The sequence below is a fragment of the Lipotes vexillifer genome, unplaced genomic scaffold (genome assembly GCF_000442215.2).
Source record: "Lipotes vexillifer unplaced genomic scaffold, Lipotes_vexillifer_v1.1 scaffold716, whole genome shotgun sequence".
NCBI lineage: Eukaryota > Metazoa > Chordata > Mammalia > Artiodactyla > Lipotidae > Lipotes > Lipotes vexillifer.
This window is the reverse complement of record NW_006797869.1, coordinates 500,221-517,114: the sequence shown is the minus strand read 5'-3', so window position 1 is coordinate 517,114 and position 16,894 is coordinate 500,221. Positions and strand designations below refer to the sequence as shown.

Here is a 16,894-nt window from a genome sequence, read left to right as displayed (position 1 = left end):
TGCTGAACCAAATTGGGGAAAAGCTTGTATTTGAAAGCAGAATGCTCCCATCTGTCAGTTTAATGTCTCCATGGCTTATAACGGAATGTGTGAAATATAACGTGTTGTAAACTGGTAGTTTGAACTGGGAGGGGATTTTAAAAGTATGCTGAAGAGAGATGCTCTCTCTCACATACACACATATTTTTTTTTTCTTTTCTTTAGGAAAACTTACTCCTGGCAGCTGGTTTGACTAATTCCCTGATACCTGCTTCCACACAATAATATCCACAGTTTATTAAAAGTAAAAAGCCTGGAACACATTCTGTTTGTGAAGCCTGGGGAAACAGGTACTTTCATATGTCATAAATATTAAAGCTGATGCCTACTGTGTTAGGTTGGGCTCTCAGGAAACAGATGCCATGATGGAATGTGACACACAGGGATCAAGACCTGTGAAAAAAGGAGAGAGAAAGCAAATTTGGATGGAGGAAGAAGTGTAACTATGATGCAAGACCAATAAAATCTAGCCAGTCTACAGGAAGACTTGGAATATATATAACACCTAAGAATTGTCTTTTGGAAGCTGTAAAGGATAGGTCTTTATACTCCTGCTCTGACTGGTTATTCAATGTGGGTGTTCCCTGGTTCTCTGCAGCTGAATCAGATCCTAATGATATTAACAGTTAGAGTCTATGTCTGACAGCTGGGGTCACAAGTACTTCTTGAGCAGGTAATCTGAGAGATTCTGTTTGCATCACAATACTTATAATGAGGATAGGAATGAAATGGAAATAATGAATAGAAAAGGAAAATAATACAAGAGGTATCTAATGATGGTAATGTGTCCTGTCCTGAGGAGTATTCTTAAGTCAGTCTTACACATCTGGCATTATTTATTGATACATGCCACAGGGTTAAGTCCCAAGTCAGCCTAATTTGCTCTTCGGGAATTCACATCATTTCCCTGAGCCACTGTGGTCTTAACTGATATGTAAAACAGGAAGGATAATAATTTTCTCATAAAGAATTTCTGAGGCACATGGTACTTCTGTTCCTTTTGAGGCTTCAAACTTTGTTTTAAACATCTTTATGCAATGAAATATTATATACTGTACATAAACAGTCAATGGATATACTTTTTTTTTGGTTAAATATAGTAAACATGTTAGAAGTCTGATTATTCTAGTAAAAGCTGACAATACCAAAGCTCAGTCAAAAAACGTTCAGGTATCAAAGCTCAGTCAAGGGCTTCCCTGATGGCGCAGTGGTTGAGAGTCCGCCTGCCGACGCAGGAGACACGGGTTCGTGCCCTGGTCTGGGAAGATCCCACATGCCGTGGAGCGGCTGGGCCCGTGAGCCATGGCCGCTGAGCCTGTGCGTCCGGAGCCTGTGCTCCGCAACGGGAGAGGCCACGTACCGCAAAACAAAAAAACAAAAACAAACAAACAAAGCTCAGTCAAAAAGAATTTACGTAGTGAACGAGGACTGAAAGCTCAATAGAAAGTGTTATCAGACAGATTAGATACCAAGTTCTGAGAAGTCAAGAAGAGTAGAAAGACTGATGATGTAAGAAAGAAGGCTCAGAAAGACAAAGGAAATGAGTATCATTAGATACGTTCTACATGCTAGGCATTGAACTGGGCATTTAAAATATTTTTTCCCACTTATAACTTTGTGAATTAAGAATGATTACTCCATTGACAGGAATACAATAATAGTAGGAGACTGTAACACCCCACTCACATAGACGGACAGGTTCTCTAGACAGAAAATCAATAAGGCAACAGAGATCCTAAATGATACAATAGAACAGACTTAACTGATACTATATCCAAAAAAAAAACCAACCAGAACACACATTTTTTTCAAGCACACATGGAACATTCTCTAGGACTGACCACATACTAGGGCACAAAACAAGCCACAACAAATTTAAGAGTACAGAAATTATTTCAGGTATCTCTTATGACCACAACAGCATAAAAGTAGAAATCAACCACAGAAAAAGAAATGAGAAAAAAACGATTATGTGGAGACTAAACAACATGATACTGTTGTTTAGCAATGGGTCAACAGTGAAATTAAAGAGGAAATTAAATAATACCTTGAGAAAAATGACAATGAAAACACAACCATATAAAATATATGGGACACAGCAAAAGCAGTTCTTAGAGGGAAGTTGATGGTCACACAGGTATGGCTCATGGTGATACAGGCCTTCCTCAAAAAACAAGAAAAATCTCAAAGAAATGCCCCAACCTACCTACTAAAAGAATCAGAAAAAGAAGAACAACAAAACCTATAGTCAGCATAAGGAAGGAAATAATAAAGATCTTAGAGGAGATAAATTTTAAAACACTAAAAAGCAATAGAAAACCTTAATAAAACCAATAGCTAGTTCTTGAAAGGGTAAACAAAATTAACAAACTTCTGGCTGGGTTCACCAAGGAGAGGAACCAAATAAAATAAGACATGAAAAAGAAATAATAACCAATATCTCAGAAATTTAAAAAAAAAGTAGAGAATACTATGAACAAATATATGACAACAAAGTGGACAACCTAGAAGGGACAAGTTTCTACGTACAGCCCACCAAAACTGAATTAAGAACATATAGATAATTTCAACAGACTGATCACTAGAAGCAAATTAGACTCAGAAATAAAAACAACAACAACAAACTCCTTACAAACAAAAGTCCAGGGCCAGATGGCTTCACAAGTGAATTCTACCAAACACACAAAGAAGAACTTACACTGATCCTTCTCAAACTCTTCCAAAAGACTGAAGAAGAAAAACACTCTCAAAGACATTCTATGAAACCACCATCACCCTGATACCAAAACCAGACAACGACACTACCAAAAAAGGAAAATTACAGGCCAAAAGCTTTGATGCATATAAATGCAAAAATTCCCAACAAAATACTAGCAAACCAAATCCAACACATAAAAAAGATCATATACTATGACCAAGTGGGATTCATCCCAAGTTAACAAGGATGGTTCAAATATGCAAATCAATCAATGTAATAAACCACATTAACAAAAGAAGAGTCAGAAACCACATGATCATCTCAATAGATCCAGAAAAAAAAACATTTGATAGGGCTTCCCTGGTGGCGCAGTGGTTGAGGGTCCGCCTGCCAATGCAGGGGATACGGGTTCGTGCCCCGGTCCGGGAAGATCCCGCATGCCGCGGAGCGGCTGGGCCCGTGAGCCATGGCCGCTGAGCATGAGCGTCTGGAGCCTGCGCTCCGCGGCGGGGGAGGCCACAACAGTGGGAGGCCCGCGTACCGCAAAGAAAAAAAAAAAAAAAAAAAAAAACATTTGATAAAATTCAACATCCATTCATGATAAAAACCCTTACCAAAGTGGGTATAGACGGAACATATCTCAACATAATGAAAGCTACTTATGACAAACCCAAAGTCAATATAATACTCAATACTGAAAGCCTTCCTGCTAAAATCTGGAAATAAGACAAGGATGCCCACTCTCACCACTTTTATTCAACACAGTATTGGAAGTCCTAACCACAGCAATCAGACAAGAAAAAGAAATAAAAGGTATCTAAATTGGATGGAAAGAGGTAAAATTTTCATTACATGCAGATGACATGGTATTATATATAGAATACCCTAAAGATTCCACACAAAAACTACTAGAACAGACAAACTCAGAAAGGTAGTAGGAAACAAGATTAACATACAGAAATCAGTTGCATTTCTTTACACTAACAATGAAATATAAAAAAGAGAATGTAAAAAAAAAAAATCCCTTTTAAAATTGCACCCAAAAAAATAAAATACTTAGAAATAAACCTAACCAAGGAGGTGAAAGACTTACATGAGAACTATAAAACATCAATAAGGAAAATTAAAGAGGATTAAAAGAAATGGAAAGATATCCCATGCTCTCAGATTGGAAGAATTAATATTGTTAAAAAGGCCATACTACCCAGAGCAATCTACAGATTTAATGTGATCCCTATCAAATTACCCATGATATTTTTCACAGAACTAGGAAAAATAATCCAAAAATGTATATGGAACCATAAAAGACCCAGAATTGCCAAAGCAATCCTGGGGAAAAAGAACAAAGCAGGAGGAATAACCCTCCCAGACTTCAGACAATACTACAAAGCTACAGTAATCAAAACAGTGTGGTACTGGCACAAAAAACAGACAAATGAATCAATGGAACAGAATAGAGAGCCCAGAAATAAACCCACACACCTATGGTCAGTTAATCTTTGACAAAGGAGGCAAGAATGCACAATGGAGAAAAGACAGTCTCTTCAAGGAGTAGTGCTGGGAAAGTTTGACAGCTGCACGTAAATCGATGAAGTTAAAACATATCCTCACACCATACACAAAAATAAACTCAAAATGGCTTAAAGACTTAAATATAAGACATGACACCATAAAACTTAGAAGAGAACATAGGCAAAACATTCTCTGACATAAATTGTACCAGTGTTTTCTTAGGTCAGTCTCCCAAGAAAATAAAAATAAAGCAAAAATAAACAAATGGGATGTAATCAAACTTACAAGCTTTTGTACAGCAAAGGAAACCACAAACCAAACAAAAAGTCAACCTATAGACTGAGATATTTTATTTGCAAATGATGAGACTTGATAAGGGCTTAATTTCCAAAATACTCAAACTGCTCATACAAGCAACAACAAAAAAATAAACAACCCAATCGAAAAATGGGCAGAAGACCTAAATAGACATTTCTCCAAAGAAGACATACAGATGACAACAGGCAGATGAAAAGATGCTCAACATCCCTAATTATTAGAGAAATGCAAATGAAAACTACAATGAGGTACCACCTCCCACTGGTCAGAATAGCCATCATTAAAAAGTCTACAAACAACAAATGCTGGAGAGGGTGTGGAGAAAAGGGAACCCTCTTACACTGTTGATGGGAATGTAAGTTGGTGCAGCCACTATGGAAAACAGTATGGAGGTTCCTCAAAAAGCTAAGAATAGATTTGCCATCTGATGCAGCAATCTCTTTCCTGGGTATATATCTGCACAAAACTATAATTCAAAAAGATACATCCACCCCTATGTTCATAGCAGCACTATTCATAATAGCCAAGTCATGGAAATAACCTAAATATCCATCAACAGATGAATGGATAAAGGAGATGTGCTACATGTATACAGTGGAATACTACTCAGCCATAAAAAAGAATGAAATCATGCCATTTGTGGCAACATGGATGGTCAGAGATTATCAAACTAAGTGAAGTAAGTCAGAAAATGAAAGACAATACCATATGATATCACTTATACATGGAATCAAAAATATGACACAGATGAACTTATCTATGAAACAGAACAAACCCACAGACATAAAGAAGAGACATGTGGGTGCCAAGGACAAGGGGGTGGGGGACGGAGGGATTGGGAGTTTGGGGTTAGCAGATGCACACTATTATATATAGAATGGATGAACAAGGTCCTACTGTACAGCACAAAAAACTATATTTAATCTCCTGTGATAAACCACAATGGAAAAGAATATTAAAAAGACATAAATATATATATATATATATATAACTGAATCATTTTGCTGTACAGAAGAAATTAACACATTATAAATCAGTGATACTTCAATTTAAAAAATTAGTACTGCAAACTTATAGAAAAGGTAACTGAGGTAGAGAGGAGCAAATTAAGTTGTCCAAGACCAAAGAGCTAGTAAGTGGTAAATTCTATATTCAACACCAGTCACTCTGAGCCCTAAGCCATTATTCTTTTCAGTTAATAATTTCACAGTTGAAAACTACTGTTAAGCCAAATTCTGTCTGTATTTTGTGTTCAGTATACCAAACAGCGGATAAATAAAACCCTTTATTCCTGGTTGTGGAGCCTAGTTATTTTTCTCAAAAACTGGCAGGGCACCTAATTGATATTCTATTGGCTGGATCATTTTCAGGTAGGCAGTGTTTATTTATTTTACCCTCCTAGGTATGTATGACTTGGGATATGAGGTAAAAGATAAGGGTTATAGGAAACTGAGCTGGGTGTCAAAGTGGTTCAGAAATGATGTTAAAACAGCCCCGTGTAGAGTCAAGGAAAATGGGAATGACTACATTGGAGGGCAAAACAGAAAGTAAAGGCAGAGAGTAAAGCCAGAACATCAAACCAAATGCTCTGGATTTAAAGGCAGAAACTAAATGCTAGCTTTTAGGATGGAAACCAGACACAAAACTTAAGTAAACAACTATGAGCTACCACTACACTCTTATTGGAATGGCCAAAATACAGAACACTGACAACTACAAATTCTGACACTGATGTGGAACAACAGGAACTCTCACTCATTGCTTATGGGAATGCAAAATGGTGCAGAAACTTTCAAAGTTTGGTGATTTCTTACAAAATTAAATATGTTCTGATTCAGTAATCATGCTCCTTGGTATTTACACAAAAGAGTTGAAAACTTATATCTATACAAAAACCTGCATACGGATATTTATAGCAGTCTTATTCATAATTGCCAAAACTTGAAAGCAATCAAGTTGTATTTCAGTAGGTGAATGGATAAATAAATTGTTTTGCATCCAGATAATGGAATCTTATTCAGTGCTAAAAAGAAATGTGCTCTCAAGCCCTTAAAATACATGAAGGAAACTTAAATGCATATTATTAAATGAAAGATCAACTGAAGAGGTTACCTACTTTATGATTCCAACTCTGTGACATTCTGGAAAAGACAAACCTTCGAGACAGTAAAAAGATCAGTTGTTGCCAGGAATTAGGGGTGAGGGAAAGATAAATAAGCAGAGCACAGAGCATTTTTAGACCAGTAAAAATACTCTGTATGGTACCATAATGTCGGATACATGTCATTATACATTTATCCAAACCCACAGAACGCACAAAACCAAGAGTGAGTCATAATGTAAACTATGAGCTTTGCAGGGTAATGATGTGTCAATGTAAGGCCATATATTGAAACATATACCACTCTGGTGGGTGATACTGATAATGGGGGAGGCTATCCATTTATGGAGGTAGGGGGTTTATCAGGAAATCACAGTACCTTCCACTTAATTTTTCTGTGAACCTAGTAATGATTTTAAAAAGCCTATTTGAAAAAAAATAAACAAAAACAACTATTACGTGAATTTGGATAGGTGATTTTCTGTGGTGTCTATGTAGCTACAGGGACATTTTCTGGGATACTCCAGGATTTGCCTTTAAGTGGGATGAGAGCTAGTAAGGGCTCCAAACCAACTTGTTCAATTCTATGCTATGAAGTCCCTTATAGGTTATCTAGAGCAACATTCTTAATGTGGGAGTAAGGAAACAGGCTCAGAGAGGTTAAGTAACTTATAGCAAGTGACATAGCTATTGTATGTCAGTCTTCATCTATAAAACGTCAATGTCTTATTTGAGAAGTGTCAATGTCAGCAATGACTGCTTTTTTGATAGAAAATTAGTTGTGTATTATAAATGTATGCTAAATAAGCAAATTTCACCCTACATAGCTTGGTGAAGGAAGTTCACTAAGAAAATTAAGTGATAATCAAAGGCCACTGTAATAATGTGTTATAAGTCCAAAATCAAGATATGTTATCTATAAATTCGGTATTCTTTCAATTTTTGTGTATTTGCTTGCCATAATAGAATATTTCTTCAATAAAAGAGATCTGAGGTCAAATGTATTTGTAAAATGAAGTGTTTTATATAGCATTCTTGGAGATTCACAATATACATCAGTGCAGTAAAGGAAATATTTGGTTGTTGCAAAATAATATTACATATCTACAGTTAGCTCTCAATCACTTAGCTAATGAAAAGAAATTTTTTGTAAAACTTTGTCACTAAATAATACTTTGTTATATAAACAATTTCCCAACTCCAGAGCAGTTAAGAAGCAGAAGATCATGAGTTATTAACCATGCTCAGGCTCTGGGACCAAACTTTCGGATCAAATCCTGGCCCTGGCACTCACTAGTCATGTGACTCTGGAAAAATTTCTTAGTCCTTCTAGGCTTTAGTATCTATTAGATAGAAATAATAATTTGATATACCTCATAGACTTTTCAGAATTAAATCAGCTAATATTTATAAAAGACTTTGAATAGTGCCTGGCACACAGCTATCACACAATGCATGTTAGCTGCTGGAGTTATCACCCACTAGCAAGCAGGGAAAACATCTAGAAAATGGGAGGGCTTCCTTTGCAACCTGGATCTTTATTCACCTCCTTTTTAAAATATATTTTCCACAATATATTCTTTTTTCCTGTTCCTTTCTTTCACCTTGTCTAACGTGAGAAGCAGTGTGTGGACAAAGATAAGTTTAGAACATGTGATATTAGAATCAGAGATTGAGGGAAGAAGAAAACCAAGAATAAGAAGAAAGAAAAGTACACATGAATGCTCAGATGAAAAAAGAAAGACATGGATTTGAATGAATAATTTCATGGAGTTACAGCCTTACAGGTTCAGAATTCCTAGTTCTGAAATATCCAACATCTACTGTACAAGATGGGCTACTTGTAGGATTCATAAAACGGTAATGAAATAGATTTTTAAAAAAATATATTGAACTGATTTTCACTTGCTTATGAGTGATACTTGAATTGTCAGTTTCAGCATCCTAACATAGTCAGTACCAAGCAACATTACAGTTCCTACCTCACTTGTTTAGTTCATTGCTATGAAATAAATTTGACCTTCATAAAATACCATTTGCTATAAAAATGATTCTTGTTTCGCATAAGTAAAACTGTATTATGGGAGGTACTTATTTATTGATTCTTCTTAATTGATTTTCTATTATTTTGCAAAAACTGCATTCCAGAATGTTGAAAGATATGGTCCTTCTCTGATTATAGAAGTTCAATTATTTTTTCTAGTGAAAATCAGTACCAGTAAGGGGATGTGACAAAAATATATTCAAGCAATATTATGACATAATAATATGTGATTAACTGAAAGTATTGATTCATTTGAAGGCAAAACATATTAGGAACAACTGAAAAGTAGATCTCAGAAGATAATTAACAATGGGCTTCCTGGAAGAATTATCACCTTTGGAAAAATCATTATTAGAGTAAACAGTACTACAGAAAATTTTTCACAGTATAGAAACAAATGTGATATACAGTCTAAAAATTAGGTTGAGAAGCAATGTTAAATAAGTCAAAGACGGTAATGAAGACAGTATTCACAGACACAGAAAATGACTCGGACACCAGGTAATGGAAATAACAATTATACTTAATAGCAGACAGCAGTGTAGGTGTTAGCTGCTACTTGAACAGAGAAGAGATGCATTATTCAAAATTATTTTTCTTAATTGTAAAACATATGAGAAAAAAGAAAAGATGCAATTTATTCTAGAAACGCTGTCGTAAAAAATCTAATATTCAGATCAAAAGACAATTCAAGCATGGTTTACTGGCAAACCTATAAACAACTATATGTTTGACATTTTCTTCCAAATGTCTGCATTTTAAAGAACTACTGTTACTGTGATGATGTTTTTAATATAAATGCAACATACATTAGTGGACATTATATATTAGAAAAAACTTACTTGGAAAGTAACTAAAATATGATGAGATAACTGTAAAATAATACAGTGGATTTCAAAGACTTAGTATGGAAAATGTAAAACATCTTATTTGTAGTACTTTTTTTTTTTTTAATGAGCCAAGCTTTGTTTGGGGGATTTTTTAGGTTTTAATTTTTATTATTTATTTATTTTTGGCTGCACTGGGCCTTAGTTGCAGCACACGAGATCTTCACTGTTGCATACGGGATCTTTCGTTGCAGCACGTGGGCTCTTCCTTGCAGCACACAGGCTTCTCTCTAGTTGTGGCATGTGGGCTTCTCTAGTCGTGGCATGTGGGTTTTTCTCTCTCTAGTTGTGGCACATGGGCTCCAGAGTGCGTGGGCTCTGTAGTTGTGGCACGCAGGCTCTCTAGTTGAGACACGTGGGCCCAGTAGTTGTGGCACGCTGGCTTAGTTGCTCCATGGCAGGTGGGATCTTAGTTCCCCGACCAGGGATCAAACCTGCGTCCCCTGCATTGGAAGGCTGATTCTTTACCACTGGACCACCAGGAAAGTCCTGTGGTATTTTTTTGATTACAAGTTGAATTGAAAAACATCTTTAACATATTGGGTTAAATAAAATATATTACAAAATTTAATATTACCTGTTCCTTTTTATTTTTGTGTGGTTAACAAAAAAAATGTGAAATTAAAGAGCTAGGTCTAATTATCTTTTAATTGGTCAGAGCTGATAGAGATGGTAGTTTGAAAACCATCATACAGTTTCTCAGGAGATGATTTCATGTACTCTTAAAAAGAATTAAAAGTTGATTTCTTTTCGTGACAAGGAATTCAGGCCTTGACCATGACAATCAAGAAACTAACAAAGGCATCCAGATGATACTTTAGAGATCCTTACATTAATTACGTTTTTACATTCTATGCCTGTATTATTTATGTATATTATAGTAACTTTGAACTGAATCAATTAGATACCACTTTCCAGCTCTCTGAGACCTTTAAACTCTCTAAGCCTATGTATTTATCAGTTAATCACACAAAAAAAAGACTGTTGGTCTTTTATGATTGCTGGTTGAAGGTTTTAAGAATTTAAGTAATAATTTGTATTACATTCAGTTCATGTTAAGAATTATTATTAGATATTATTATTGTTATTAGTAGAAACTTTAGATTTTTTCTGAACTTATGAATACCTGGAATAGCTGGCAGACTTTATTCATGCCCTTCCTTTTTTTTTTTTTTCCCTACCTATGTTATAAAGGGCACAGCAGGGAAATCACCAGCTAGAGCATGAAGGTAAAGCTATTTTGCATCCATCTTCCCTTCAGGAGGAAATACTGAAATGCCAGTTGCTGTGCTTCCTGATACACTGTGAAATCATTTACTGCCCAATGGGATTAAGAGACCTTGTGATGTGTTGCTTTTTCTGAATATAACTTCCCTGAGACAGCTGCTGCAACACAGCCATCTGATTGGGTATCATGGCTGAGACATATTTTAGAAGCCTATCTTCCTTTTTCCCTATTTCTCAACATGGGCAATTTATATCCATAAACCAATGACTTAAAATGTTTTGCTCAGAGCAACTAGTCAAGAGAGCAAAGCATTTAGAGTCAGGAGACCTAGTTTCTATTCCAGACTCAGCCACTAACGAAATCGATGACTGAGTTATTTAATTTCTCCTGCCCTTAATTTCTTCATGTATACAATGAAGAGTCTGAACTGAATTTTTTAAATACCTCTTTCAAATACAGTTGCCTAAACTTTTCTTGTCATGTTTGAAATGAAAATACTGTGTTATTTTATTATTTTTCTGCTATCTCCCTGATGTTGCCTATTTTGCATCATTGGCATTTATTGATCCATTCAACAAGTATTTGAGGGCCTGCTTTTGATAGTGTTCTAAGTGTTAGGAAAACAATAGTAAACAAAAATATATCCTTGTGAACTCTGTAGTCTGGTGAGACAAAAAAACATTAATCCAATATTTATACCTACATCTCCACACAAAGACATATGATACAATTGTAACAAGTGCCATGGAGGCATAAAATTCAGAGATATGAGAGTAAAAAAGAAGTATGTAGCTTTGGGGGGAAGAGAGGATATGTGTGTGTATAAACAAATATTATTTATTTTCCTTTTAGAACATTATATATTCTCATTAATGTACTATTTATTCATTCATTAAAATTTTGAGTCTAATTCTTGTTATATCTGAAGTGTTACATACTTCAATTTACAGTAATAAATAAAACCTTTATGGTGCTTACAGTGTAGCTAAAAAGACATAGCAAATAATCAACAGAGTTTTACTTCCACTTAAGATGTGGAAAGCAAGGGAATGTGACTTCTATCCTAACAACCAAAAAAGGCATACCATTTACAAAAGCGTAACTTTCCTGGAAAGTACAGAATACTTGTCTGTAGACCACCAAGGGACTTAATTTCAAGTGACAAACCTCTCCCAGGAGAAAAGGGACAAATGAACTGTTTCATTTTTCTCAAAGCAGAGAAGATATAGGTGCTTCAACAGAAGGATGAGACGCTGGCTGAAATGATGAATCACTGTGACAGAGCTGGGCTATCCTATCAGTTTAGCATAACTGGGAGCCACAGACATGTGGACAGCTCTTCCCACAGGCTTCCTCCAGATACTTAGGAGAAAGATTAGGCAGGGCTGAAGACAAGAGTGAATTCCCTCAGTGGCACAGGCATGCATGAGATGATTTTCAGCCACAATGCCTGCCCTGGAACTTCTTCCCATAGGAAGCAAGTCTTTAGCCACTGAGGTGGAGGTGACAGCGAAAAACATCCTCTCAACCCTATGGTCTTTTGGGGAGCGGTAGAAGCGAAATCTGTCTAAGAATAGGAAATTCTCTTCACTGATGCCATAAAGCAGGCAAATATATACAACTTCTAGAGGAAGGATAAAAGTCCTTTGTGCCTAGGAAACGTCCATGAAAAACCCCTGGACCCAGCGCTGATATAAACAGAAGTTTGCTACTATTTAGGGAGGGACAGGGAATTCTCTTTTTCTCCTTCTCTTCTTTCTAAAACCTATCACAGATAGAAATCAATTTCTAGTCATAGAGAATACTGCCAGAAACCCTGAGAAGGTGCTAGGCTTCCCACAGCCTAGACACATAAACCCTTACTAAGACTGAGGTTGCACCAGGAGAAATGCAGTGTGCTGCTGCAGGACAGAGAATGGAAAGAGAATCTACCTCTGTGCACAGCTGTGCAGAGGCAACTGAGAGCAGCAGTAGAACAGGAACACAGAGAAACCTTCCAGCCACCTCAGGGCTAATGCTAAGCACAAGGTAACAATAACGTGTTGCTGGAAGAATCTGAACTAACAGAATGTGAACAGAAGGGATGGGGCCACTTCTAACCTTGAGTGATAAAAACTGACCCTGAATAGTTTTCCATTCTCCTTCTCCTTGTACTGTCTTGAGATTAATATGTACAGTGACTCTGAAAGACACATGGTAAAGATAGCATAGGAATCTTCCCTCACGACAGAAGGAGCTTGGTGTTTTGTCATGTCTCGGAAGAGAAGAACTAACAGATTGGGGACACCAAATGAACTTTATATGAGCTTAAAATAAAATCCTGTTATGAATGTGCCACTACACATTTTAGTCTGTTATCTAGCAACAGTGCTTCCTTAATTATAAAAATGGTACTTTGAAGTAAAACAATTTCACAGTATAAATAAAAACTATACGGCATTGGCCTAGCAATAAGATACAGTATCTGAGAAATTGATATCAGAGCTCAGAAACATGTCAACTCCTTGGACAGTGGCAGTACATCATTTAAGGCTGTTGCCCTTGATATAGTAGACTGACCACATGCCTACTAAGTTGTAGTTCTAGGAAATGTGAAAATTAAAATGATAGTATGCACTGGCTTTTACTTTATGCTTCCGGAATATATTTTATGAAAGAGATAAGCTCAAGAAATAATTATACGGTTTACAAAATGAAATGAAAGCAAACAAAGAATCCTAACATTTGGAGACTCTCAAAAGTTAGGAAAATTCTGGCTGCTTCTGGACTTGTAACAGTCAGATTTGAGCAACATATTATCAGGAAAACAAAATCACACAGGCTTGTGCAAAGCTAAAATTAAGTTTTTCTAAATAGATAAGCCTATTATTTCAGATAACCTCGAGGTGTTCAAAGGTGTTCAGCATTTGAGAGAGAGGAAAGAATTTACGATTAGAATTAGGAAATTATTTTGGATGTGGTTAGGTAGTTGCTGATGCATAAATGGACAGGAAGCAGATAGATCTGAAGCTCAATGTCTGAGGAATTCTCTTGCCATTAGATCAAAGCCAATTTTTAAAATGCATTGCTTATTTTAATCTTAAATCAACCCTCAACCTCTAAACTTGAACCAGTAAGAAATGGACTCTAAAAACTGGGCAGCCCCAAAAAGAAGGATATACCCTAGCAGCCACTTCATATATGTCTATGGATAATAATGGAAAAGGAACAGGAACAGTCCCACAGGGTGGCATTAGAAAGCCTTGGAGAATAGTGTACTGGTGAGTTACTCACAAAACAGAATTAAGATCCTGTTATGCCAGGATTGAGAGATTTTCCACATGGGGTCCAGCAGTAATTTATTATTTCTATGATCCAGACTGCTGTGTATTTCTAAATATTTCCTTTTTTTTTTTTTTTTTTTTTTTTGTAGTGGAAGTTTTCACTGCAATTATCCTGTTTTCACTACACCATTGTATTTTGGGTATGTGTTGAGGAGGGTGGGTACAGATAAGTTCTCTTTATCATGCATATATTATTCTGTCATAAAGCACAACCTTCAGTTGTAAAGAAAATGACTGTAAATCACCCAGAAACCCTGAACTTCCATTTGGATAATGTATGCTAGGGTTGCACCACTTGAGAAGGTGGTGTGGGAGGGAAGGTAAAACAGATATTCCATGACCAGAAAACCGAACTATAACAAACACTGACTAGTTGCTATGGTTGCATTGTATTTTTTAATGTAGTGTTTTTTTCTTTTTTTAAACATCTTTATTGAAGTATAATTGCTTTACAATGGTGTGTTAGTTTCTGCTGTATAACAAAATGAATCAGCTATACATATACACGTATCCCCATATCTCCTCCCTCTTGCGTCTCCCTCCCACCCTCCCTATCCCACCCCTCTAGGTGGTCACAAAGCACCCAGCTGATCTCCCTGTGCTATGCGGCTGCTACCCACTAGCTATCTGTTTTACATTTGGTAGTGTATACATGTCCATGCCACTCTCTTACTTTGTCCCAGCTTTCCTGGGACTTTGTCCCCGTTTCCTCAAGTCTTTCTCTACAACTGCATCTTTATTCCTGTCCTGCCCCTAGGTTCTTCAGAACCATTTTTTTTTTCTTTAGATTCTACATATATGTGTCAGCATACGGTATTTGTTTTTCTCTTTCTGACTTACTTCACTCTGTATGACAGACTCCAGGTCCACCCACCTGAGTACAAATAACTCAATTTCGTTTCTTTTTTTGGCTGAGTAATATTCCATTGTATATATATGGCACATCTTCTTTATCCATTCATCTGTTGATGGATGCTTAGGTTGCTTCCATGTCCTGGCTGTTGTAAATAGAGCTGCAATGAACAGCTATTTTTGGGGGGGCAGGATATAAGATGTGTTTCTCACTATAGATCATACTCAAAAAGGCTTGAAAGCTACGGATCTAGACAATTCTCAGTAAGATAACAGGATGCTTGCTCTTCTGATCCCCATTTGACAGATAGGGAAAACTCGGCTTTCAAGGAGTGGGTGAGATGCGGCTCCTGGATCCCCTGGGTGGGAAGCCCTTGCTCTGAGCCCCTCCGAGGGGTCTGCAAGACTGGCTGTAAAGGCGGGACCCCCAGCTTGCAGCTCTGGTCCCTGGTCCTCCTGCTCAGCAAAGCAGGGCTGGCCTGCGTCCCACATCTCAGCCATCTAGGGACCCGAGGGTGTGGATGTCTGGAGCTTGGAGGAGGTGCTGGGTTCAAATTCCAGCTCTATTGTCTCTTGCCTGGGAGACCATGGCCCTCAGGGACAGAGGAAAGTGCCTTGAAGGAGACGGCCCTCCTGCCCGCCCACAGCCCCCATGGAAAGCCAGGGCACGGGCCAAGGCCATGGTCTCCCCAACCTGGACACAGGTCTCCCGCCTATCCAGTGGAGGGCGGATGCCCGGGACTTGGCCTCAACGGCCCGTATCCCTCTGTGCAGGCCCTGGTTCCGACCAGCTATCCAGACACCTGAGCCTGGGGCCGCCGCTCACCTGGCCGATCCTGGTGCTGAGCAGGTGGGGACCACAGGAGCGCGTGATGGGCAGGAAGAGGCAGGGCCACCACCTCTCAGGCCTCAGCTTTCTCCCCTGGCCATCCTGTTATTTCTTCCTTTGGCTACGACCAGACTCCAGCCCTTTCTCCACCCCCAACACCTCTGCCTCCTGGTCCAGCCCCATCCTGGGACTCCTGAATCACAGCCTCCATGCTGGTCTCCCCACGTACACCACTGTCCTGGTCATTGTGGTACATGACTCTTTTTGAATTATGGTTTTCTCAGGGTATGTGCCCAGTAGTGGGATTGCTGGGTTGTATGGTAGTTAGTTTTGATTTGCATTTCTCTAATGATTAGTGATGTTGAGCATCCTTTCATGTGTTTGTTGGCAATCTGAATATCTTCTTTGGAGAAATGTCTGTTTAGGTCTTCTGCCCATTTTTGCACTGGGTTTTTTGTTTTTTTTTGATATTGAGCTGCATGAGCTGCTTATAAATTTTGGAGATTAATCCTTTGTCAGTTGCTTCATTTGCAAATATTTTCTCCTATGCTGAGGGTTGTCTTTTCATCTTGTTTATGTTTCCTTTGCTGTGCAAAAGCTTTTAAGTTTCATTAGGTCCCATTTTTTTATTTCTGTTTTTATTTCCATTTCTCTAGAAGGTAGGCCAAAAAGGATCTTGCTGTGATTTATGTCATAGAGTGTTCTGCCTATATTTTCCTCTAAGAGTTTGATAGTTTATGGCCTTACATTTAGGTCTTTAATCCATTTTGAGTTTATTTTTGTGTATGTTAGGAAGTGTTCTAATTTCATTCTTTTACATGTAGCTGTCCAGTCTTCCCAGCACCACTTATTGAAGAGGCTGTCTCTTCTCCATTGTATATTCTTGCCTCCTTTATCAAAGATGACCATATGTGTGTGGGTTTATCTCTGGGCTTTCTATACTGTTCCATTGATTTTTTTAAATGTAAAGTCTGCTTGCTTTTTTCCTATTAAGGGACTTTGCATTGATACTCACAAATAGAATTAATGTGTATTTTTCTGTCTTGTGCAATCCTTATTAGGA

General features: G+C 37.5%; 1 pseudogene; it reads right to left on the bottom strand.

The window, feature by feature from the left end:
* Positions 1-15,503, bottom strand: part of LOC103070087 (mitotic spindle assembly checkpoint protein MAD2A pseudogene) — a 29,712-nt pseudogene extending 14,209 nt beyond the window's left edge.
* Positions 15,504-16,894: the final 1,391 nt, after the last annotated feature.